Genomic DNA, 24,276 nt, shown 5'->3' on the forward strand with positions numbered 1-24,276 from the left:
TCCATGATTCTTACAAAAGAGTTGTTTAGAATCCGTGAACAAGACGACTGCTTAGCATTATTTAGGGCTCTAAAAAGGAAAGCTCATGTATTTAAGATAGCCTACTATCAACTTTTTCTAGATACGGCTAGAGGTTTTGAGGGAAGTCCCTTTTCAGCTCCTTTTGATGTAAAAATTCGATTATCTAATACTTACCGCATTTTTTCTTTAAAAAATAAAGTTCTGTAAATTGATAAGAAAGGCGGGTAGGGATGTGTAAGCGTAGGGGTTGACATTGTTATTGTTATTGTTAATAATGTGTAGGCGGCCTAGGTGGATGGGATGGTGAGCCACGTGGAGCTTCTTTCCGAGAGGGAAGGCTGTAGAGAAAGATCCAGAGGCTTCAAGGCCCCGATACGAGTGATCAGACTGGGCAGCAAATATGAGAGAGAGAGAGAGAGAGAGAGAAGCGTCTGGCTGGGAGCGTTTTCGGTCGAGAGAGAGAGAGAGAGAGAGAGAGAGAATGTCGACGGGGGGTCTGTTGAAGGTGGAGGGTCTGGCGAGTAGAGTGCGGGGGAGGATGATGGTGGTGGTGGGGCGGCGCTCCAGGACGCCAGTGCGGGAGTGGTATGTGAGGAAGCTGCAGCGGGAGCGGTTGATGTGGCTGGAGGCGGCGAAGCGGCTCAAGCCCATGCAGAGGTACTTCGTAGAGGAGGTGGATGGGAAGAGGCCCGTGTGGCTGGCCTACCCCCGTGACAAGTACTCTTCCATCCTCCTCCCCTCCCTCCTCGCCGCCGGAGCCGGCCTCCCCTTGTGGGTATGCGCCTGCCTCCCTCTCTCTCTCTCTCTCTCTCTCTCTCTCTCTCTCTCTCTCTCTCTCTCTCTCTCTCTGTGCGTTCGTGTTGTGAATCCTTTCGACTATGGAATTTCAAATTTTCAATTACTATGAAACTCAGAATTTAAATGCTATTAAATGATTTGTCCCATTGGGGACCTTAGAACTCAAGGTTTGAAGGTCGTGCATCCATTGTCCTCAACCCTCACTCAAACCACTCGGATACAACCAACCGTAATGGTAGAATTCGAAAATTTTGTCTTTCATATCCTTGCACATCCCTAACTAAAATTAGGGATATTTAGGCTACTTATATTTCCTTCTCTTAACCAATTTTGAGAAGTTAAGAAGGCTTTCCTAATATCTAGGATAGATTGGTTACAAGGCTTTTCTAAGCTCAAGGATGAAGCAGGCCCTTCATTTCATGGAGTGTGGAACTTTTAATACATATTTGGCTACCAAAGCTGTGGGATGGAGCAAACCCACATTTTCCTCGAGCTTGGAGAAGATCACATTGAACCAACCCACATTTTCCTCGAGCTTGTGAGAAGATCACATTCAACCGAATGGTCTATCCTTACCTGTCAATAGTAAAATTCACTTCAGACTGCTTTAAGCAATATCATACAACCTATCTACATTTGCTTCTCACTTGCATTATGATCCATCCATACAAAGTTGAAATATGATGCAATCAATACTTTTAAATTGATCTAGACGAGGTCAAGAAATCGAAGCTTACTCTAAGGGCCTCCTCAATTATTGATCTTTAAGCTCTATTGGCATCTCCTAGGGTAACAAAGCTCAACTTGCATCTCAAATGAAAGCTCACCTTGTATCGAGGATCGAGTTCCATAGGCATCTCCTAGGATAACAAAAGCTCACTTTACATCTCTAACACAACCTCACCTTACATTTCTAGTATTACAAATCGCTTTCTTTAATGCAATAGCCTTGAATGAAAATCAAAGCTTGCTTATGGAGTTGTTGATAATGATATTCCACACATCTCCTTCACAAAATGGCCTTAATCTCTCCTCCTAATAAGAGCAATAGTATTAATAGGATATTAGCTTATATTTGAATGTAAGATTGATCATAATGCTTAGATAGTACTCGAGTCCTAACAAGGATGTCTTCAATGAAGGGGGTTAAGGGGCCTTCTAATCATCGGGATGCATGTGGAGCAAATAGTTCACCTTTTATCCCTAGTTGTTGCTTATCTTAAAAGCATGGGCTTGTACAAGATGCATATAATGTCCATTGCAACCCTTTTTTTACTTCCACCACATAGCAATCTTAAGCATAATTTTATCCTTTCAATTTTCCTTGTTGTTTTATCCTTGATTTTTCTTTATTAACATCTCAAAAGCATAACCTTATCAATGGTGCAAATGCATGACCATTGTACCTTGTTAACTCATAAGCATAGCGTTATTTCACGAAGGACCATTGCATCATTTATTAGTTATTATTGAAAAGTGTGATTGGACCTTACTCTTTCAAGGTTTGATACAAGAATACCTTAGATGATAGAAGGTTGACTTTACTAAGAGTTAAATTTGTTTGTAAGTTCTAATGTCACTTTTAAATAGAAATATGCACATTATACCAAAGATTAAAATGGAAGTTATAATGTGAATTGACCTATTCTTACACGTTAGGCAAATGAAATGACGCCAGGACAACAATATTAAAGAGGAAAAGATAAAAAGATAATTTGTGACAAAGAGAAAAAATAAGGTAAATGTGAATTGGGAAATTGGCTTTTGCCATTATAATATGGACTTGTGGATTTGTTGAGCATGAGTAGCTCGATAATAAGGTGATCTTCTTCTAAAGAGGATTTGGAAATCTACTTTTGCTATTAATTTACGACTCGTGGATTTGTTAAGCATGAGTAGCCCAATAATAATGTGATCTCCTTTGAAACGAGGAGTTTTAAGGGGGTGAATGCCTATTTTTAGTGTCTCATTAGGGTAGAGGGGTAATGTCGTAGTTTGCTTAACACTAGCAAGGCTTGTGATGATCATTTTTGTGCTACCTTCAGTCATAGATGTAGTTGCAGATGTAGATTATGTGTTTTCCTCTACTTTTTCAAGCTTGTACCCTTTTAAGCTTGCTTCTATATTCATTTGTGTGGCCAACATTTCTACATTCTATTTCACAAATTTTCTTTTGCTTGGTGTCATAAGTTCTTGCATAAGAAGACTTTGATTTTGCTATTCTTTTTTATTTTGAATATGCATCCAAAGCATGAGGTTGAGTAAATTTTTCTCCTAATATGAGTGACCTCAAACAGTTAATTGTCTCACTATTGGCCCACTATCGTAAGGGAACCCTTCTCTAAACGGGGGGGGGGGGGGGGGGGTGATATAAGAGACCTCGAATAATGAATTGCCACACTATTGATGCGTGTTGTGTGTGTGTGTGTGTGTGTGTGTGTGTGTGTGTGTGTGTGTGTGTGTGTGTGTGTGTGTGTACTAACATTCAAGAAATGATTATACCAACATTCAAGAAAAAGTATACAAGTTGTATGATGTGTTAAGATCATTTTTGCTGAGGTGGCTTTGAATAGTACAAACAATGGTGTGGCTATTTGTTGCCTCTCTCTCTCTCTCTCTCTCTCTCTCTCTCTCTCTCTCTCTCTCTCTCTCTCTCTCTCTCTCTCTCTCTCTCTCATTTGTGTTTGCAATTGCACATACATATGCATATGTAGTGAGATTATTGCTAAGGTTAACCATAGGGGGTTGTCCTTTTCCAACTATTGCCATTACATTCTTAGAGTGCAATAATAAATGTATGTCTTTGCATTTTAAAGGAAGTGGAATATATGTTTGGGTAACTTGATTTTCCAAATTTTTGTTACTAAAATCATTAAAACTTGTGGTCCAATTATTATATTTTTATTCACAGAGGAGTTCCCATTCATCAAAGAAATAGGCCATGGAAATGAGTGTGTAGAAGCAATCCAATAGATCGAATGAATATCTCTAATAATTAAACTATTTTACCTACATTCAAGAATATGTTACTCATTGAGTTGTGATGTTTGGGTGGGGATGGGGGTCGGTGGATGTGTGTAGAAGGGAGGGAGGGAGATAGATACATGTATATACAACAAGAAGCTTAATAAATGTCCAACTCTTAAAAAGTTATTGAATTTAGTAATTGGATCCCAAACAATATATGTATCAAACATGTAGTCTCAAATTCGACCACGACCACTTGCTTATTCACTTCAAGCCAAATAAATCAAGCTAGCATTATTACAAATACAATGTGTTTGCATTGGAAGCTCTCCTTTGTGGTACTAAATTCAATGATTAGAGCCAAGACCTCAAAAAGCTACACATGTAGTCCCAACTTTACTGACACATCAGACTTGCGTCCAAAACTCGAGTCCTTAGATTCAATAATTGGATTCCAAATAATAGAAGCATCAAACTTGCGTTCTCAAACTCAAGCACTAGCTTATTCACTTTGGTCCAAATGAACAATTGATAATAGTCCAAATTTGATTCAAGGTATGTTGGCTCTTTGTTCCTTCTTAAAATGTGCAAGAATACTTCGATGCATGTCGGTCAATCAACATGTGTTGTAGAACAAAGCTTTTTTCATGCTTCACTCACATGAACAAGTTTCCACAAAGTAGTCCTTGCCATAGTCTTGTAGGAGGTGAGTTTTTACAAACTAGCCATTGATATAGTTTTGTAGGAGGCAATACTTTTTATCTTGTTTGGCCTCATCTTTTCCATCTAATATAGTCTTGTAGGAGGTGAGTTTTTACAAACTAGCCATTGATACAGTTTTATAGGAGGCAATACTTTTTATCTTGCTTGGCCTCATATTTTCTGTCTATTTATTTTTCCCTCTTTCTCCTTGTGCTTTCCCCTTTACTTATTCTTCATTGTCCTCTCATATTATGGCTCAACCTCCATTGAACTAAATGTACATGGCAAAATTATGCTTTTATCTCTTCCTATAGCTCAGCCTCTAGTAAAATCCCTAAACATAGGGCTATTTGATGCTCTCTCTTTCCCACACATAATTCCAAATATCATAAGTATAATGGCTTTTCCCCTCCCCTCACCCCTCTTCCGCCAAAAAAAAAAAAAAAAACTAGAGCTACATTTTTAAGTCCTTAAAACTTAAAATATTGTACTCTAGGAAGTCATAGGGGCTTTTTCAATTTGAGAATGGATTAAATCCTTGAACTGTATAATCTTGCTCCTATTGTTACCACCACCAACCATAAGAGTTGGAATTTAGGGAATCTTGTTTCTATTGTTACAGCCATCAACTATAGAATGAGCTTATGGTTTGAAGAAGATGAGAGTGGATGATGAATATTGGTAACAACCAACCTGGATATCCCTTTTATTATTAAAATTTTCAAGTTCTTTAGGCGAGATAAGCCCATTTAATGTGTGCATGCATGGGTGTGTTCTAATCCCATGTGGCGACCAAGCCCCAAAATCAAAGGCTTTGTTTTTAAACCTTGTTATTATTAATTATTAATTTTTCTTGTTTAGTGAGTTTCTTGGTGCACTAGTTATCAATTGTGTTCAAAAACTTTTGACCTCAAAATTATTTCATTGGATCAACACACTATTTGGAGCATGACTTTGTTGGCACAAGTTAGCAATCATATTTGGAAACTTTAGGACCTCAAAGTCCTTTCCTTGAACCAACATATTGTTTGGACCTTGTGATATATCCAAGACTCTTGATTTTAGGTTATGTTTTTGATCTTTTTGTTGTTTGTTATTTTCTTGTTTTGGGGTGTTCTCTCGAGGGAATGGCACATGATCATAAACTCATAAACTATGCATTTTTAGTTTGAAACTTTGGTTTGTCATCATTCTAAGGGTGGTTAAACATTGAGTTTCTAGTTGATCTTTTTGGAACTATGGGATAGGCACTTTTTGTTGTACATCTTTCACATTATCTTTGGAGCAACAAAGATGACATTATTTTTCACATTATCTTTCACATTATTTTTCTTGCAACAAGGATGACATCTTTCACATTATCTTGATGTATATTTGATTTATCATGTGCCCATCTCTGGAGCATATTCTTGTGTGATCCTTACTACTATATAGATAATAAATACAATAGTGAAACATAAAAATTATATTTTCTTATTTGCATACAGAGATTTGAATTTTTTTTTAACATTTAAATTATAAGTGTCTTGAAAAAAGAGGTTATATTTACCACTTATACCAAACACTGAGGCTTCTCCTTAGGCAAGCCAATAAGAGCAATTTGTATGAGTGAAATGCTTGCAGCTCCTTGTCACCTGGGAAAATCAAAACATAGTGTCTAAAATCATAGTTGGCTCTTCACTTTAATTTACTAAGACTCTAGGAAATGGTGTGGAGAGTAGTTTGATTGAATCATGTGTCTAAAATTATGGCCAAATTTTTAATTTGATCGGCCTCAATGCAAGAGAATTGTAATTGGGGGTTGGGAATTGTAATTGATTAAGAGGAGTTAGGTTTTAGGTGGCATGTCTCCAAGTGTGAAAGAATGTTATAATGTTTTGGGAACCTAACAAATTTCAAGTGCAAACACTAAAAAAAGATTTCAATTACCAAGCTAAAGGACATATGTAGTAGTGGCTAAGGAAGGTGGTTTGTACACAATAAAGTTGCATAACTATATTGTCACCAACACCAAATTGTACACACTATAAAAGGACTTGTTCTCCTAAACCTAAAAGTTGTGGTCTATCTAGTCAATCTCAGCCCATCTAATCCAATGATAAGTCTTCTTTGACTTAGCCTATCCAATGAAATGTAGCCAATTTGATGTAGAGCCTTCTTTGTCTCGGCCACGTCTTAATATTCTCCTCCGTAAAAGTACTTCTTGGAGAGGATAACAATGAGAGTGGATAGGAAATGACATATTGAAGGCAATTGTAGCTTGGAGAAATGTATGTGAGGGATTTAAATAGGATTTATTACATTGTATAATTGTAGAATATAGTAGTAGAACAAAATATGTGAAATTACCATAGTTTCAAGATATAGCTTTATTGTATATGTGGAGGTTAGAATTAATGAATGTAAAAAGTATGGAGACTTGAATCATGGAATGGGTTTCATAGTGGAAATGTTTTTGTACATTATACAAGGAGGCCCATTTTATGAATTGAGTTTTTAGTTTTAACTTAGATGTATTTGATGTTTAAATATTGGCAAAATAAACTCATGGAGGGTGTTGCAAGAAAATGATTGTGTTATGGGAGAAACTCTATTGAATAAGACATTGTAGTTATTTCTTTCCTTTTCCTAAGTTGAAGTACTTTTCAACCTTTGAAGTATGTGTTTTCTAAGCTCCCTTTTTTAAGGGGACTTCCCAACATGGTTGCATGAAATTATTTGGAAAAATGTACTAGAAATTGTAACCCAAACCCAAGAGAGATTTTTATATGTTGGCTTGCACTTTCAATACTGTTTAGCCACATGTTAGAAAAGTAGTGGCCAAATACTAATAGAGGCACTCTTATGAACACCCTTTGTTTAGACCATGAACTACTAGGTTATTGTAGCCAATTCATAAAAGTTCCATGAGATTGCCCCTTGAACATTATTGCTAGTTGCTTGTACTTTAGTTGGCAGAGATTGTATTATTTGAAGCTAGTGGAATGATTTTTAAGCTACATACTTTGTTTACCACATGGACTACAAGGGTATCGTGGCCAATTCATAGAGTTCCATAAGGTTGAGCCTCCAACTCAAACATTCTTAGGAGTCCCATAAGATTGAGCCTCAAACTCAAACATTCTTACTAGTTATTTTAGTTTAGTTGGCAAATATTATGCAGCCAAATAAGATGTGTGGACATTAAAGCAACTAGTCTAGTTGGTAAATATTGTATAGCCAAACAAAATATGTGGACGTTAATAGACATGGATGTTGAACGTAGTAGAATTTAGGTTAGAATTTTTCAATGCATTGCTCCATACATTAGAGCCAAGTGTGTTAATAGATAAGGGGGAGTAAATTGGTATTCGACATATTGATAAGCATGGAATTTTAACTAATCTGAAAAGCATTTGGAAGGAATGTAAAGACCAAAAGATAAAAGTACAAAAAAATCACAGAGCATGCAATATGGGTGTGTGACTTGAAGGTGGTGTTTGTGAAGTCTTGTATCAAAGCTTGGGGTGTTACTAAAAAAATATGTAAGTTTGTCACATGGACTCAATGGAAGGGAATTTTAAAAATATTTAGAACTTCCTCACATATAGAGGGGTATCATGTACTGGGAATACATATGTTAAATAGGAAAATGTGGGGTTTTATCCATGGGAAATTTTCAAGTGTGTTTTATACTTGGAAATTGGACAAAAGGCTTTTAAAATTATCCTCGAATGCACATGATAGTAGGGTTCTAGATATAGTGAATCCCCAAGTGCCCTCATCAAGAGAGGGTATTTGCTTGCTTTCTTTTTCACCCAAAAATGTTGGGGTGGGTTGGGCTTGGGTATGTACTTCTCTTTTCCATGAAAAAATATTGGTGTTGCATGGTGTTGATTATCGGTTATTGTTTATTGGCTTTACACTTTTATTGCTTAACACTATTGTTTCATTTTCACTAATATTTTTGTTGCATTTACACTATTTCCTAATTGAGAATATTAATAGTTGCAAGCTAACATATGATACCATAGGTAAAGAGCCACCATTGTGAGGTGCCTAGTAGTGATTGTGAAGGAAAAACAAGTACACAAAGTTTTACTTTCATTAAGATTAAATTTGTAAATAAAATCCAAGAATTTGATGGAGCTTACTTGAATCTTTGTAGACTAATACTTGAGTTAGATCTTGAGTGTTCTCAAGACATTACTATTTTAACATCATTAGAGAGTTGGATACATAAGCTTCTATATGGGTAGTACATTGACATTGACATTATTTAGACAAATTTAGATAATTCATTAGAGGGTTTGACATGTGAACCACCATATGTGGGTGTCAGAAACTCTAAAACGTCAATGCTTGAATTAGGTTCAAGATAGTGCTAAGACTTACCATACTAACGAAATCGTATGAGGGGCTTTAACGCTACAATGTGAATAAATTTGGATGTGTTGCTCATGAATGATAATTCTACTTATAAGCAAAGGGGAATTGTATCAAAAAGTGTTTATGGATGGTAAAAGCATGACATTTTTCTTTTCTTTCTTTTTTCTTTTTTTTTTTGGGGGGGGGGGGGGGGGGTTGCTAAATATTTGTACATTGAATGTCAAAAAACATGGAATTGAAAGGTGGAGGTGAGAGATTGTATTTGTTCCTATTTGTTTCATTGACACGTGGAGGTGAGAGACGGTATTTATTTCACTCCTAAAGATTGTAGGAATACTTTCAGAACATCTTGGGATAAAAACAATAAGTGAGGGAAGAGGGAAGGGGGTAAACATTTTGGAAACTTGTTTGGATCCCTTTTGGAAGGGAAATAAAATTATGACCTTTTCAATTAGTCATGGTTATATGGGCAATAATTTACATCCATGATTTGAATATTGTAAGCAAAGGGTGCATCAAATATTATTTGCAAGATAATTTATACATGATGGCGAGGGCTGGGGGGTCAAATAAATGCAATTCTTTTGTCAAAGTTTTCAATTTGGACACTGTTAGTGATGGAGAGGTCAAGAGAGGATGAAGGAAACTTGTGTTAACGTGTGTTCACCAAATTTAGCATTGAAAATACTTTGCACCATTGAGAACGGTAAGTTTGACATCATCTCTAATAGTTTATGTTCTCATTTTTCATTTTGCAGGTAAAAGGTCTTGTGGAGATGATTAAATATTAGATTTTCCGTTGTCTTTACCTAAAAGTTTAACCCAATGATAGATTATGTAGTGTATTGGCAACACAACACAAATATGTTAGTAAGCTAAAACACAACATGAATATGTTGAGAAATGTAAGAGTTCAAATATGTTAAAGCTATTCTTAGATGTATTAACTTATGTTAGAAATCCCATATGGAAATGAACTCCCCTCTTCTAGTAAGGCTCTCCAAATAAAGTAGTGCAATGGTTGTGCTTCATATGTATGTAGGTTTGCATTTGGCTAGTTTGTGGCAATACAAACTTTCTACAATGTAGCGCCTACCATCTTCAATATAGGCAAGTGCAATACTCATTAGTTTGTAGATTTTTATTAATCCATTTATAAGAATAGTATGATTTTTGTATATTGAATAGCTTCATGTTGGATATAGGCAAATATGATATGCGTTTTGTGTAATCTGTAATTGCATGTCAAATAATCTTTCTTTTTGTGAAAAAAGTAGTTATAACATTTGTTTTTAACGCAAATAGATTTTTAGTTGTCATTAGAGCAACATGATGGAGGCTTTAAACTCATGTAAGAGTCATTTTGAAATGGCCCAAGGTTTGAAATTATGCACTTGTCAAACTGAACCCACATGCAAAACCCCATTGGCTATACTTGTTATAGCAATATTTTCTTAAATTGTTTGCATCTCTAAATACAAAGGTGTGATGTTTGTAACAAAGTAACATTCATTCATTTTCTTTCATACTTTTTCTTTTGGAGTTGGCACTTCAAATGGAATTTGAATGCTTTAAACATGAATATGAATCACTTAAAATATTTGAAACTTGTAAAAATATCCTAATAAAAGCATTATAGATTTGTGACATGGGCAAAATCAATTCACAATAAGCATAAGTGAAGTTTGATTATTGACTTCTAATGTATTCTCTTGAAATGGTCCATGAGAATTAGTCTCACGGAAATTCAAATGTCGAGGATTGATAATGGTGGGGTGTGTGCATGTGTCTTCTAGAACTTTTGTGAGGTTTAGGGTATTAAGAGGGACTTAGACTAAACATGAAAATCTAGTTCAAAATGGGATGGTAGAAAATATGAATGGGACTATATAGAAAAGTGTTCAAAGTATGCTAGCAAATACAAGTATTACCATGTTAAGACAATTGTTCACTTAACTGATAAATAATCATAGCAAGACATTAGATGGCAAGTTTCTTGAAGAGGGGTGGTCTGACAAAAAATCCCCTTATGATCATTTATGTGTGCTTAAGATCAAGATAATATGAAAATTACAAAGATAGTTGAGACTTTGTTCATGTGAAATATGAATGGATTGCTAAAGTTTAATTATTGTATTGGAATATGTGATAATATCACAGAAGGATAATTACTAATGGATCTTGTTTATGTGGATTCATATGTGTTGCTAGAATTAAAATGTGAGAATATAAATTTAGCTATAGAATTTGAGTAGATATTTTAATATAGCAATGTTATGTGCATGTAGAGAATGGATTGTTGATCGATATGGGGGCTTATTTGGGTCAACTATTTCTTCAATTTGACCAATTGGTGATTGCTAAGATGTGTGATAATAACTTTCATGTTAGTGGATGTATGATAACCATGTTACAATTTTAGTGGATGTATGATGGTGTTGAGAATTTATTTGCAATAAAATAATCACTTCAAGTTGGATATAAATTGAGTTGAATTTTATTTAAGCATTAATTGCAGTTGTTTGGGAAACCAAGCTCTCATGAAATGGTTAGAAGCTTTCAAATGTAGGTTGATTTCACAAAGATTTCATGAATACATGTTTCATTTTTGTAACATAAAAGTAATACCATTTTGTCCAATATGAAATGTTATACATTGTGTGTATATTGAGTACTCGATGCTTGGGATATGTGAGAAGATAGTTAGCTTTGGCTTCTTCTATAAGAAGGAATTGAGTCTATATTGCTTGGATATATATATATATATGCAAATTGAGCAAGAATAATCATGGATAAGAGATTCACCAATGGTTATGATTTTTCATTTGGTTCAATCATGGTGAGTTGGAGTAGCAAGACGTAACCCATAGCTGCTTTGTCAAGCAACACGAAAGCAAAGTATAGAGGTATAGTATTGGCAACATGTGAGTAGACATGGTTGAGATTACTTCCATGTGATATAGGGATTGAGATACATGGTGGAGTTATCATGCATTGTGATAATATTAGTAGCATCATGTTGGCAAAGAACCCAATCTATCATGCAATGATGAAGCATATTAAAGTGCACTATCGTTTCATCAGTCATGGATAGAGAGAGAGACTTGGCATATGTCAAAATCAATTATTAAGTTGCAAATATCTTTCATATTTTTTAAATAATATATATAGCTAAGTGATGTGTATGTGTGCGCGCGCGCGCGCGTGTGTGTGTGTGTGTGAAAATTTTACATCTCTTTGAAAGATGTTCTCGAATTGGCCTACATGGGCACTTAGCTTTAGCTTTAGATAGCCCCTCCGACCTCCTAAATATGTAAGGTATTCAAGCAACATTTTTCTTACCTATTTTATCACTTTTCTTACCTCAAGGTTTTCTTCATGTCCCTTAGAGATGGAGTGTTTCTCTTTATATAGTGGATGGAGATAATTTATTAATTAATTTAAATTAATAATATTACCTAATAATTATGGGGGGGGGGGGGACATATTTGCATCCTAACTGCAGTAGGAGGGATTTTGTTGGTTACCTAATAATTATTTGGGGGGATTTGGGGGGGGGGGGGGGGGGGGCATATTTGCATCCTAACTGCACTAGGAGGGATTTTGTTGGTGGTGGAAGGAGGAGAATGATGATTTAAGGGGGAGGGGAGGGGTGGCTCGCACATGGATGGTGATGGGAGGGAGCATTAGGGCAACCCTCCCCCCCTCCAAAAAAAAAAAAGCAACACTATTATCTAGAAGAGGGGGAGAGATGTCGTGTGACGATGGCGAGGGGAAGGGTACCAACTATGGTGCAATGGCCTTTATCTCCCCTTCTTTTATCCCTTTCTCTTTAAACCTTAGGATGACTCCTATCTTTTCAATTCTATATGCCTAGGGAGCTTCTATAAGTTGAGCATCATTATCTTATTTGTGCACTACAGTGGTCGTCCTAGTAAGGATAGATTAGAGAACTTGGTTGGTGACTTTGACTTGGCCATTGGCTCTATTGGGGTAAAAGAAAGTAGAATTTTGATCATCTTATACACTTATATTGCTAGCTATCTAGAGTTTTGATGATCTTGTACACTTATGTTGCTATCTAGAGTGCCCCTAAAAATGTATGGGTATGGACCAATTCAAATCAATATGCAAATTCTATCTCAAGCTCATTTGATACTTTTGTGGTAATTGGTATTGATAGGATCAATTCAAAATTTTTATGTTGCTTAAATTTTTTTTCAAACCAATATAATCCTCAAAATTTTTGCTTATTCATATATTTACAATCTAGGATTTATAGTAATTGCAATTAATTCTTCAATCAGCACACATCTTGATGATAAGGCTCCCTTACAAAAGCTTTAACATGGATTGATAGGTGAAACTCTACTTGTTTCCAAAAGAGCTTATTATTATGACCAAATGTGGACTCTTTCCCTTGGCCAAGCAAAAGGTTGACATAGCCAAGGATCTTATGCATCCATAGTTGTTACCTTGATGTATGGCATAGTTGCTACAAATCTTTACATTGCTTATCCAATGGAAGTGGCTAGCATGTATATGGAAAACCCTGGCAAACGGCATTATAAGGAAATATAGAGTATTTGCTTCAAAGCATATGACACTTGTACTTTTCTCAATACGATACAAGAGGATGGAGAGGATCAATATTGATGTTGAGTGCCATCAAAAAACAAAAGAGAGAAGTAGATACCGCTCTTAATACAACAAACAAGCATCTAATAGAGAATATCAAGAAACTCAAAATAGAGTATGCATCGATAAGGTCAAAGGTGGAGGTCCACAATAGAGGGATGCCTAAATTATCTTCCATTTCTAGTTATTTTTCAATGGTATCCTTTGTCTTATTTATTTTATATATGAGTTTTTCGTTTTTTCTAACAATAGTTTTGAAGACAATGAATCCCTATTTTTTAAAAGTCCTAATTATTGTAATGAAAAAACCAATATAATATTAATCCTTAGTTATTCAACAATGCTATATGGCTTTTGCTTCGCACCTTTGTCAAATTATTAGTACATTTTCCAAGTCATTCTACTTTCTTTAAGTAGGAGAATCAATGGATCCACCAAATTCAATGCCCCACTTCTCCAATCGCTTGAAGAAAAGGATTTTTTGTAACTGTATGGCACTGGTTTCGGTAGGCTTACCCATCCTCTAATTTGTATCATAGTGTTTTCAATGGTTAGCATCTCTACGAACAACTAGCCCCATCAAGAACCAATGATGTGTAATTTTTCTCTCTTACAAAGTGTCATATGCATGGCTCATCATGGCAAATATTTAGGATCTATTAAGTATAAAATGAAAAGGCGATAGAATGGCACAATAATTTTGCAAAGGCAGGAAAAGGCAACAAAAGCAAAGAGAAGTGCAAATCAATAAAAAGGCACAATTGCAATAATTTTAGGTCAATGTTCATATTCGCACAATTATTTACAATATTATTTTGAGAGCCGAGCATAGAGCTCATGCAAGTTGTAATATTTTTTGCCAAGAAAAAAGACCCATAACTCGACACAAAGGCATGAGCACTAGCTTTTATTTACTGATTTCATGATGGTCTTTGTAATCTTAATATGTACACATAAACCGGGAAAGACTAGCCAAGAGCCAAATAGGAGAGACGAGCACTCAACTTAAGTGGAAGCCCAAACTCAAAACCCCATGCATAAAAACTAAAAATTGAATGAATAAGCTCATTCTTGTGGTGTGCAAACTTGATACCATGCTTCTCCTTCTTTCTTCCATTATATCTACTTGTGCTCCATCTTAAGAGTGAGGGATGCATGAGTGAGGGAGTCTTTTTTTCTTTGAAAAGAAAGAAAGTGATTTTTTGAGGAGGTAGATATAAAAGAAAATGGACAAGGTTTGATAGAAAAGAAGCTACTCACAATCTTATCTTTTTTTTTTAAAGCTAAGGTTTAGATGTATGGAATAGGAAGGAAGACTAGCTATGAAGTCAAAAAATGGAGATGGATACCAAACGGGGATGAGAAAACCCTAATCCTAAAAACTCATGTATAAGAGAGATAACTAATGGAACAAATTATTCATGTATGTAGAAACTTTGCTTTCTAGCTTTCTTGCTACTCTATTGCCTATGACTGAGAGTGAAGGAGAGGAAGTGCAAGAGTATGTGTGGAGTGAGGAACATAATAATGAGAAGCTCCTTGCATCCTTTCCCATTTTTCTCCATCCCATCCTCTTGGTGAGTTGTTAATGCAAGCAAGAATATGTGAAGTTGAGAGTTGAAAAAGTGAGGGATGTGGTATTGAAGCTCTCTTCTTCTCCTCATAGTTGAAGCTTCTTCTTGCACATACTCTTCGCTTCTTCCCCCTCTTGGGTAAGAGGTAGATTAGAGGAGAGATCGTGTTGTATTTCTTCCTCTTCACATTTCCTCTCATGGATCAGGTGCCTATGGATCAAATCGAGATCAATGGAGTAGAGAAGATGAATCAAGTACTACCCCATGGATCGTGGTGCCACCATTGAGCCTTCTCTTCATGATTTTCAAGAGAAGGTAAGGCGGTGAGTTTACTACACCCTCATCGATTTATTCATTCTTTCTTTCTTATGGTTTGGGAGAAGAATGGATAGATCAATGAGTGTAGAGCATATATAGGTTATGTGAGAGGTAGTCATTGCCAAATCGAATGAAGCACTTGAAATAATAAGTGTTCCATCACGTTCAATGGTTGAGCTTACAAATGCTTCAACATTTTGGTTTCATTTTTTGGGACATGATGGTATACATTCTCTTCATTATGCATCAAAATAGAAGCACTACTTTGAAACAAAATAGAAGCATGGACTCCAAATGATATCAAAACTGGACCTCGAAATAAGTGTGAGCTAGAGTAAGACGAACAGAGTAGGAAAATTTAAATGATTTTGGGTTGAAAATGTGGATTTGAAGTAGAATAACAAGTTAAGGTACCCTTAGGACAAACTTTAGAAATAAAAAACATTTAAAAAATCTAAGTTTTTGGTCCTTGTTTTATATCCTATGGGATTTTTTAAAAGGGCATGCTTGCAAGTCTAGGCTTGGCTATTGTCTAAGATCTTCAACAAGTATAAAAAGCCTTACTGAGATGAATCAATCACTTGGTCGTAATATAGGCCATTAAGCCCTGTGTAGGAAGAGAAATTGGCCACAACGCCTTTACAAAGGCCTTATAGGCCATTCTCCTTAACATTCGCTAACTATGCCCTTACAAAAGCCTTAGTGCCTTGGTCATATAATCGGACTTTAGAGACTTAATGTTGACTAACTAGGCCTTTGTGTCCCAACACATTGGACTCGGCCATTTGTCTTTTACTAAGGCCTTAGTGGCTATTAACTCAATGTTGGCCGAATAGGCCGTTGTAAGGCCTTAGAGTCCATTCACTAAGGCCTTAGTCACTATTAACTCAATGATGGCCGAAGAGGCCTTTGTAAGGCCTTAGAGGCCATTTTCCATCTAATCATCGCTTACCATTTGTCATCGTGCTTCATTTGTTCGCCTCTTCTCTCAACCCACCCTTCTCTTCTTGCAAACTTGACCAAATAGACCTTTTGGGACAACTCTACTAGAGTCCAACAATCACTGACCTACCAACGAATAATCCAAAAAGCCTAGGCTAGAATGGCACTTTCAATACTATGCATAACTACTCATTATTCTCTTAGCTAGCCACAATTTGACCCAAGGAGGTTACATTGCATTAAGTCTACCTGACTATGACCAAATAATCCAAGGTACCACACTAAAATGAGGATAATAGCATACATAAAACTAAGAACAATGACCGTATTACATAGAAATTGAAGACTTGTGCATGATCGCAATACACTATGGGAAAGCCTAATTGAGCACAACGTGAATATACGATACTTGGACTTGTATTTGAACATATTGGATAAGAAGAGAAAAACCTTGTATGTGCATACTTTGATTGTCATAAGAGTTTGGAAAAGGAACCACATAATCTAGGGAAATCAATCATCAAGAAGTTGCAAGAAGTTAAACTAGAAAATAGATGGTGACTGCGAATACTCCAGAAAAGAATCAAGAATCATACTTGTAAAACAACAACAAGGGGATAACAAACCATGTCCATGCCACCAAAGGAAAATGACCCAAATAAGAGAACTAATAACTTAGGCAAAATGTAAGAGGCCAAAGAACATTCTAATACAAAGGAATCCCACACATAATGGGGGGAAAATGGAGGCCATAGAATTAAACAAGCCATGCCAGCCAATCAAGAGCAACTAGGCCACACAAAAACATCTACACATTATGTTTAGGTTGCACTCAATCTGAATGGAGCACAACTCCATCAGAAGAGAAACATAAAACTGAATAGGTTCAACAACACTGGCATTGATTGTGTTACAAGTAGCATTGCACAAATGTGTCATAACTCTAATATGGGAACTATGTCGATAGGTTAGCTAGAACATCAAATATTGGGATTATAGACCTAGATCTAGAAGAAAATGAGATAATACCTCATTCCTATCTTAGGGTCGAACTTATTGCAAAACAAGGGCATGTTGTTGATGCTCTCATCGACGAGGGAGCAAACTTCAATATTCTAACCTGCAAAGCATGGGCTGACTAACACAATTGAGAGAATAATTTAAACGCCCAAGACTTGCCAAAAAGAAGTGGAATGATGCAAAATTTACGTGGAATTTAAAGTCCAACAGAAGCGAAAGATGTGGATTCGATGATCTTAAGTGCTCGTAAAGACGGGAGTGAAATTTTTTACCTTTTCGGTGGTTGCGGATTTTTCATAAATTTTTTGAGTGCCAAATCGATGTAATATGACTTCTTGGCCATTCAGGACCTTAAGATGAATGCAGAAGATTTTTTGGATCATGAATCAGTTGCACCAGACGGAGAAGAAGCGGGAGGCCCGACATGTGAAGGGTCAAATAATGACCAAGATTTGAAAGGGCATGGCCCTTTGGGGGGGAGGTTCACACGGTGTGATCAGAAAGAGGCGCCATGGCAACGATTTGGTGGAAGAGGGGATATGGAGGCTAAAATACCCTTCTAATTGAAAGACATCAGCCCGATCCTCTATTTTTTTGCTCTCTATCACTTGTCTTCACTTGATCAATGGCTGTCGGGATGAGAAGAACAAAATCTAATATTTCTCTCTCCTCCCTCTCTCTCTTTTTAGTGCATGTTTTTATGGATCATTCTATGAGAGAAGGGGGTTAGGCTAATTTGAGAGATTTAGATTGGGAGATGATGCTGAGACATGATGGAGCATAGATCAATGTTTGGAGGAGCATTAGCGACTGTCAATAAGCGTTGATTACATATACTGATTTTTTTTCGATGCACTTTGCATATATGATACGCGTGTTTTGAGAATTAAAGGGTTCAATAGCACAAGCATGCTCATTGCTAACCCTATGCAACGCATCAATTACGTTTAGAATGAAAGCATGAAAAGAAATGGTTCTGCACGATCACAATGCTATTTTAAATTAATAAAACTGGTTGAACATTATGAATCATTCACATTTGCATTGCATTCAACACATGGTATCATCCTGGATGCATGGCAATTGTCTTTATAAATATTGACCCACGCTGAGAGTGAGGTATCCTAAGAAGCCGTAGGGCTAGATATTTGTTTCCTTTGGGGAGTGTTCAGTGAGGATTATCTTTGACCTCTTGCACTACAACAGAAACGAGGCATAGACGCGCATGTTAGATGCGCAAAGTCGGGCGCGTCTATCATTGTGTCTATATGTGCATGTAAATAGACGCGAATTTTTCGTCTATATATCTGCGTAAATAGACGCTAATATAGACACGCCTTCAGACACGTAATTATTTAACCACCTGAAATTGGACTTAATATAATAAAAAAACCAGAGTTAATAATTATTTAACCACCTAAAATTGATTCTTGAGTATGTACGTGTGTGTCGCATGATAAAAACCATAGAATTAAGAATAACTTATTTTTGCATTGCTCTCTAATGAATGGCAGTTTCTCCAATTGACAAGCCTGATATAAGTAATTAGCGGCAAGCGACAGAAACCTTATTATACAATTAGTAGCAAGCATTGGAATAGGTATCTCGTAATTTCTCTACTTGAAGATGATAAAAAATACTTTCTTTTTATTATGAAAAATTGAATTTAGCTTTAAACTTGATTATTGATTATTGAGTATGCACGTGTGCGCATGATAAAAACCATAGAATTAAGAATACACATTAAATCATTAAGCAAATTAAGTATGTTACAGTGAATGATCCATCTCATCTTCAATGAGATCAGCCCTTGCTAAACTATCTACCTCTAGGTCTATGTTACCAAGAGGTAACGAAACAAATAAGTCTATCCCACTATCAGATGTGTTGCTATATTGCTCAATAACTTCATCAATATCATCGACAATCACATTATTGTCATCTTCTGCATTTCCTTGAACATCCTCGCGAGGTTCATCTTATACTATATCGTGCATATCATTCATTATGGTGTCATCATGTACATCATCATTAATTGTTGGATTGTCATCCGCTATCTCTATGTCAATAATATTACCATATATTGGTTTTGAACTATTAGATATAGGGATGACATACCACCATCGGTTATTGTTTATCATTGGATGATACACAATCTGTATTTGAAAAACAAAAGCAAGAAACTTAAATACTTATTATATTGTGTATATGTATCACATGTATACATATAAAAAATTTAGCTTTTGCATATATACCTGCTCGCATTGTTGAGGTAGTACTAATGTGTCATTCTTGTTTTGGTGAAATTTTGTAGAGTCAATGATTACAAAACCACTTGGATGACGTCTGATTGTGCAATGCTCACCATTTGTTACCACTTCTTTAAACCACTTCACATCTAGTACATATATAAAGAATTGTCTGAAGTCAAGCTTCAGAATATCTTGGATCAAGCCACAATAACCTTCCATGGTACCATTGGCATTCTCGAAGTAAGCAAGGAAACCACAATCTTGGGTTTTTTTTTTTCATCTATACGTTGAGTTCGAAGATGTTTACCCTCACACCAAATAGCATTGAATAATGTGTACTAGTAGTAAAAGATTAAGATCAATCATGTCAATTATTTATATAAAATATAACTTATAGAAACAAATTAATTGATAGTATGTCTCACCTTTGATAAGCAATCTCATGCGTATTCCCACTCTTCTTGAGATATATTAATTTTATCCTCTTTTTCCATTCTCTCCATTTCCTCATGTAACCAATCTATATCAATATCACGTGGGAGCGCATTTAGATGATCTAGAAATGAGACATTACCTCCATATCTGGTGCAAAATGCTTGTCTTTCGCTTTTTCTTCTTGCCCTTACTTCATTATATAGTGTAACCCATTTGCTCATTATATCACTATTGAGCACACAAAAACTATTTAACTTACAAAGTTCTTCTTTTGTTAGCACTTTACTCATTCCTTTTCCTTGAGGTATTATAGAGGTTATCCTCAAGTCTTCATCATCTTTCCATACAATGCAAGATTAGTAGTCAAGGGGTATGCACAAACATATGGCATTGATTATGAAGAAACATTCAGTCCGGTTGCAAGGATGGCAACTGTAAGAGCAGTCATTGCTATGGCTGCATGAGAGGGGTCCACTTCAGCAAGATATTCAGAGATATAAACAAGGGATGATTGCACTAACCAACCCTCAGCCATGCTTCCCTCAGGCCGTGCTTTTTGCCTCACAAAATCTTTCAAGGTTTTCATGAAGCGCTCAAGAAAAAACATCCACCTTGCATTAACTGCCCCACAAAGTGCGATCTCATCAATCAAATGTACGAGTAAATGTAATTGAGTAGTCAAAATGGATCGAGAAAAAATTTTCTCCACCAAACAAACCACCTCAACAGATAATACTCGAGCATCTTGCAATGTGTTTGGATCAATTTCCTTCGAGCTCACGTATCTGTCAGGATGTATTTGAGAATTGTTTACTTTTGTGTAGAAATTCAAAGATATATAATGAAAAAATACAATGTATACACACCTCACAAGCTCTCCCATCTTGTAAATGATTTCACGTACATCTTTGGATACACAATGGGATATGCTAGTAGGAAGTATGAACTGAATGTAAACAATATTCATAAATCAAATGATTAGTTGAGAAAAAAGTCATCATTTCTTTTCAAACTGCACCTTTCCTTTCCTACATTTTTTACGGTTCTAAAGCTCGAGTTTAGTCGGCATGCAATCTCTTCATGCCTCAGCTCCTCATGACTCACCTCTTTTTTCATTTCAAACACACAAGAGGGAAAAAAGGAAAGCCAAGGAGAGGAAAAAAGAGAGAACAAGAGAGAGGAGAACAAGAGAAAGAAGAAGCAAAGGGAAGAGACAACAAATAGCAAGCAAGCATCAAGAGAGAGTAACTCACCAAGGAGAGGAAGAAGGAGAAGGAAGAAGCGCCACCACCCACCACACCAAATATCCAAGGTGAGTCCTCTCTCTCTCTCTCTCTCTCTCTCTCTCTCTCTCTCTCTCTCTCTCTCTCTCTCTCTCTCTCTCTCTCTGTGTATTAGTATTTATGATTGCATTTTGTATAGCACAAATAAATCATGAATGGCGGTCGTCGGGACCGAAATCAGCCGACTGAGCGCGTTTGTCAGCACGTCAACATTTCAGTGCAGACGCAGGGATAGACGCGAAGCAATGTTTTCTCTCATTGCTTTGAGGCCGCGTCTTAGAGCACGTGTATTCTGCGTCGAAGACGCGAGAATACACACACTCTGCACAGAAGAGGCTTTGACTTCATATTCATGTCTCCAGGCGCGTGTATCCTACATGTGGGATGCACAAATACACGTGCCCAGCCTAGAAGCTTTGACTTCAGGGTCGCATCTCTAGGCGCATGTATTCTGCAGTCGATACGCGAGAATACACGCGCACGCCAGAAGCATTGACCTAGAAATCACATCTAATAGCGCGTCTATACTGCATCTCAGATGCGGATATACACGTACTCTGAACAGAGGGTTGACTTTAGGGACGTGTCTGAGAGCGTGTCTATCATGCAATGATGAATGTGACCAATCCCATGTTTGTGTTTATAAATTTTCTTGATTCATGATCAAATTTTTAGAAGCTTTAGCCTTCCAACGTAGTGAATTAGGTAGCATTATACTTTCTATACCATATTAGAGATTTTGGAAATCTTCCAAGCTCCACTTTCAAATAAGGAGTAAAGATTTGACCAAGTGGCTAAATCTTAACCCCATATTTGAGAGTGGGACTCCCAGAGATTTCTTATTTATGAGAAGCATTAGCACTTAAGTTTTATGCTCAATGTCTAAAGAAAGCTAGATTATTAGCACTTTCAAGTGCCATGAGCATCCATGTATTTTTTCTATGGGATTTTTACACCTTTGTTTCACTTAAATGAACCTTAGTAAGTGCTTGTAAAATACACTTGAAGAAAATAAAAATGTGTGAGCATCAAAAGCCTTCTCTAATTACATAATGATTCTAGGCTCACTGAATGATTTTTCATAATTAATATTGGATTGGATCAAGGATTATGGCTCTTTGAAAATGTTTAGGTGTGGATGAAGGTAATATATGATTTTTTGTATGCAAACAAATTTATCTTTTTCCTGCGTTTTTTTTGCAAATGTCGCATCCTGGTTCATCTAGCAATGACCCGGATTTGGATCGCATGAATGATACGTTGGGCTTGTTCGGCAGAGGGGTCAATGCATTTTTTGGAGGTTTTCCTAGTAGGGAAGACTTCATGGGAGAGATGACCAGACACCTTGGCTACTCTCCCATAGCAGACGAGGTGTTCAGTGTCATGTCTGAAATGCGTCTGACATCTTTGCCTGGCATTACTTCCCAAACTCCAATTACAGGTACTCCATGTGCAGCACCTATACATGCATCGACTGAAGCACAAGTGTCAGCGATGCACGTGCATCTTCAGAAGCACGTGCATCATCCAACGAGACAGAGGGTAGTCGACAGAGAGAGAGCAGGGAGAGTCGAAGGGGAGGACGAGACTTGTGTGGGGGTTGCCTAGGAGGTGGCGAGCAATCACCCTCACCAATAGATCGCATAGAGGAGCCTGTACACCAGTACTATAGAGTTACAAATACTGGTGGCATCTTCCATGATGATGAAGGAAGGGATGTAATGGCGTACATGAGGAGCGTCGTGCATGCGATGTATAAAGATTGTTTCATGTATTTCAAAAATCAGAAAAGCGGCTTGTGGCAAGAGGTGTTGAGGGCAGTCCATAGAGGTACCCAAATCCTGAGGGTCAGCAATTCTCGGATGATTGGGGACGCACAAAAGTAAGGGATTTGCTTCACAACAAAAGATCCCACCTCATGACACACGCCACGAACTCAATGCGGAGATAGGAGGAGGGGCATGGAGCCTATAGCCAACCACCTATGTGCCATCGCATAGAGTGGAAGAAAGCCAAGAAGACAGCAGCAGAGAAAGTGAAGAGTCGCCAGCACGCAGAGGCGCGACGCATCCAAATGGAAACCATGGGATCGTCGCATTATGGATTGGGCGGCAGAGAGTCGTGGGAGGCAGAGTTTGTAAGTATATTTTGATTTCTAGTTTTTTAAATTTTATATTTCTTTCAATTCTTTATATAATTTATTCTAATACATTGTGTCTCATAATTGTTTGTATATATCATAATTGTTTTGCAAACTACTATCGTTGGTAGGATACCTACTCATAGAGAGGTAGGTTACTATCGAGGCCATAACCGCGCTGCCACATGGCTTCACTTCTATGAGGAGGGTCTCATCACTGAGGACCAATACAACCGGGCTATGAGGATTCGACAGCCAGAGGAGGTATGTTTTTCTTACTTTCCTATTAAAAGTATAGCTAATTATAACTTTTTCTCCACCATGTGTACGTAAGCAACCTTGATCTTTTGTGTTTGTAGGTGTGGAGCATAGCGAGGAGGGGGATAGCGACCCTAGTAGCCATGGTGGTGCTAGCAAAGATATTTCTTCTTCAGATTCGTAGAGGAGCACCATACCTCCTCTATGACCTTGTTTTCTTGTATATGTATTATCCATCTTTGAGCCTACTGCTTGCGGCCACGCTTTAGGTCGCAAGCACTTAAACTCCCCATGTAAATACTTTTGATCCATAATGAATACATGGACTTTTATTTTCAATTCTCGTGCTTTTAGATCCATTGTCTTTTTTCCAAATGCACAATCTAATGTATGGGAGGGGGAAAAAACAAAATTTCCAGTTCTATTTTGTGCGTCTATCCGCGCGTCTAAATTGCAAAAAATGCGTGTTTATAAGCGCGTCTAAAATGCAGAGTACACGCGCTACATAATTCAAATTTTAAAAAGAAATTAAATATCTTTTTTTAAAATGAGATTTTTTG

General features: G+C 36.8%; 1 long non-coding RNA gene across 1 annotated transcript; it reads left to right on the forward strand.

Moving 5' to 3' along the window:
* Positions 1-313: 313 nt before the first annotated feature.
* LOC148010516 (uncharacterized) lies at positions 314-10,034 on the forward strand. Its single transcript, XR_015689505.1, has 2 exons — positions 314-796; positions 9,615-10,034. It is a non-coding gene; the product is annotated as an uncharacterized LOC148010516 (long non-coding RNA).
* Positions 10,035-24,276: the final 14,242 nt, after the last annotated feature.

The sequence above is a fragment of the Lygodium microphyllum genome, chromosome 29 (genome assembly GCF_053477565.2).
Source record: "Lygodium microphyllum isolate KBCC chromosome 29, Lygodium_microphyllum_v1.1.10, whole genome shotgun sequence".
NCBI classification, from domain to species: Eukaryota; Viridiplantae; Streptophyta; class Polypodiopsida; order Schizaeales; family Lygodiaceae; genus Lygodium; species Lygodium microphyllum.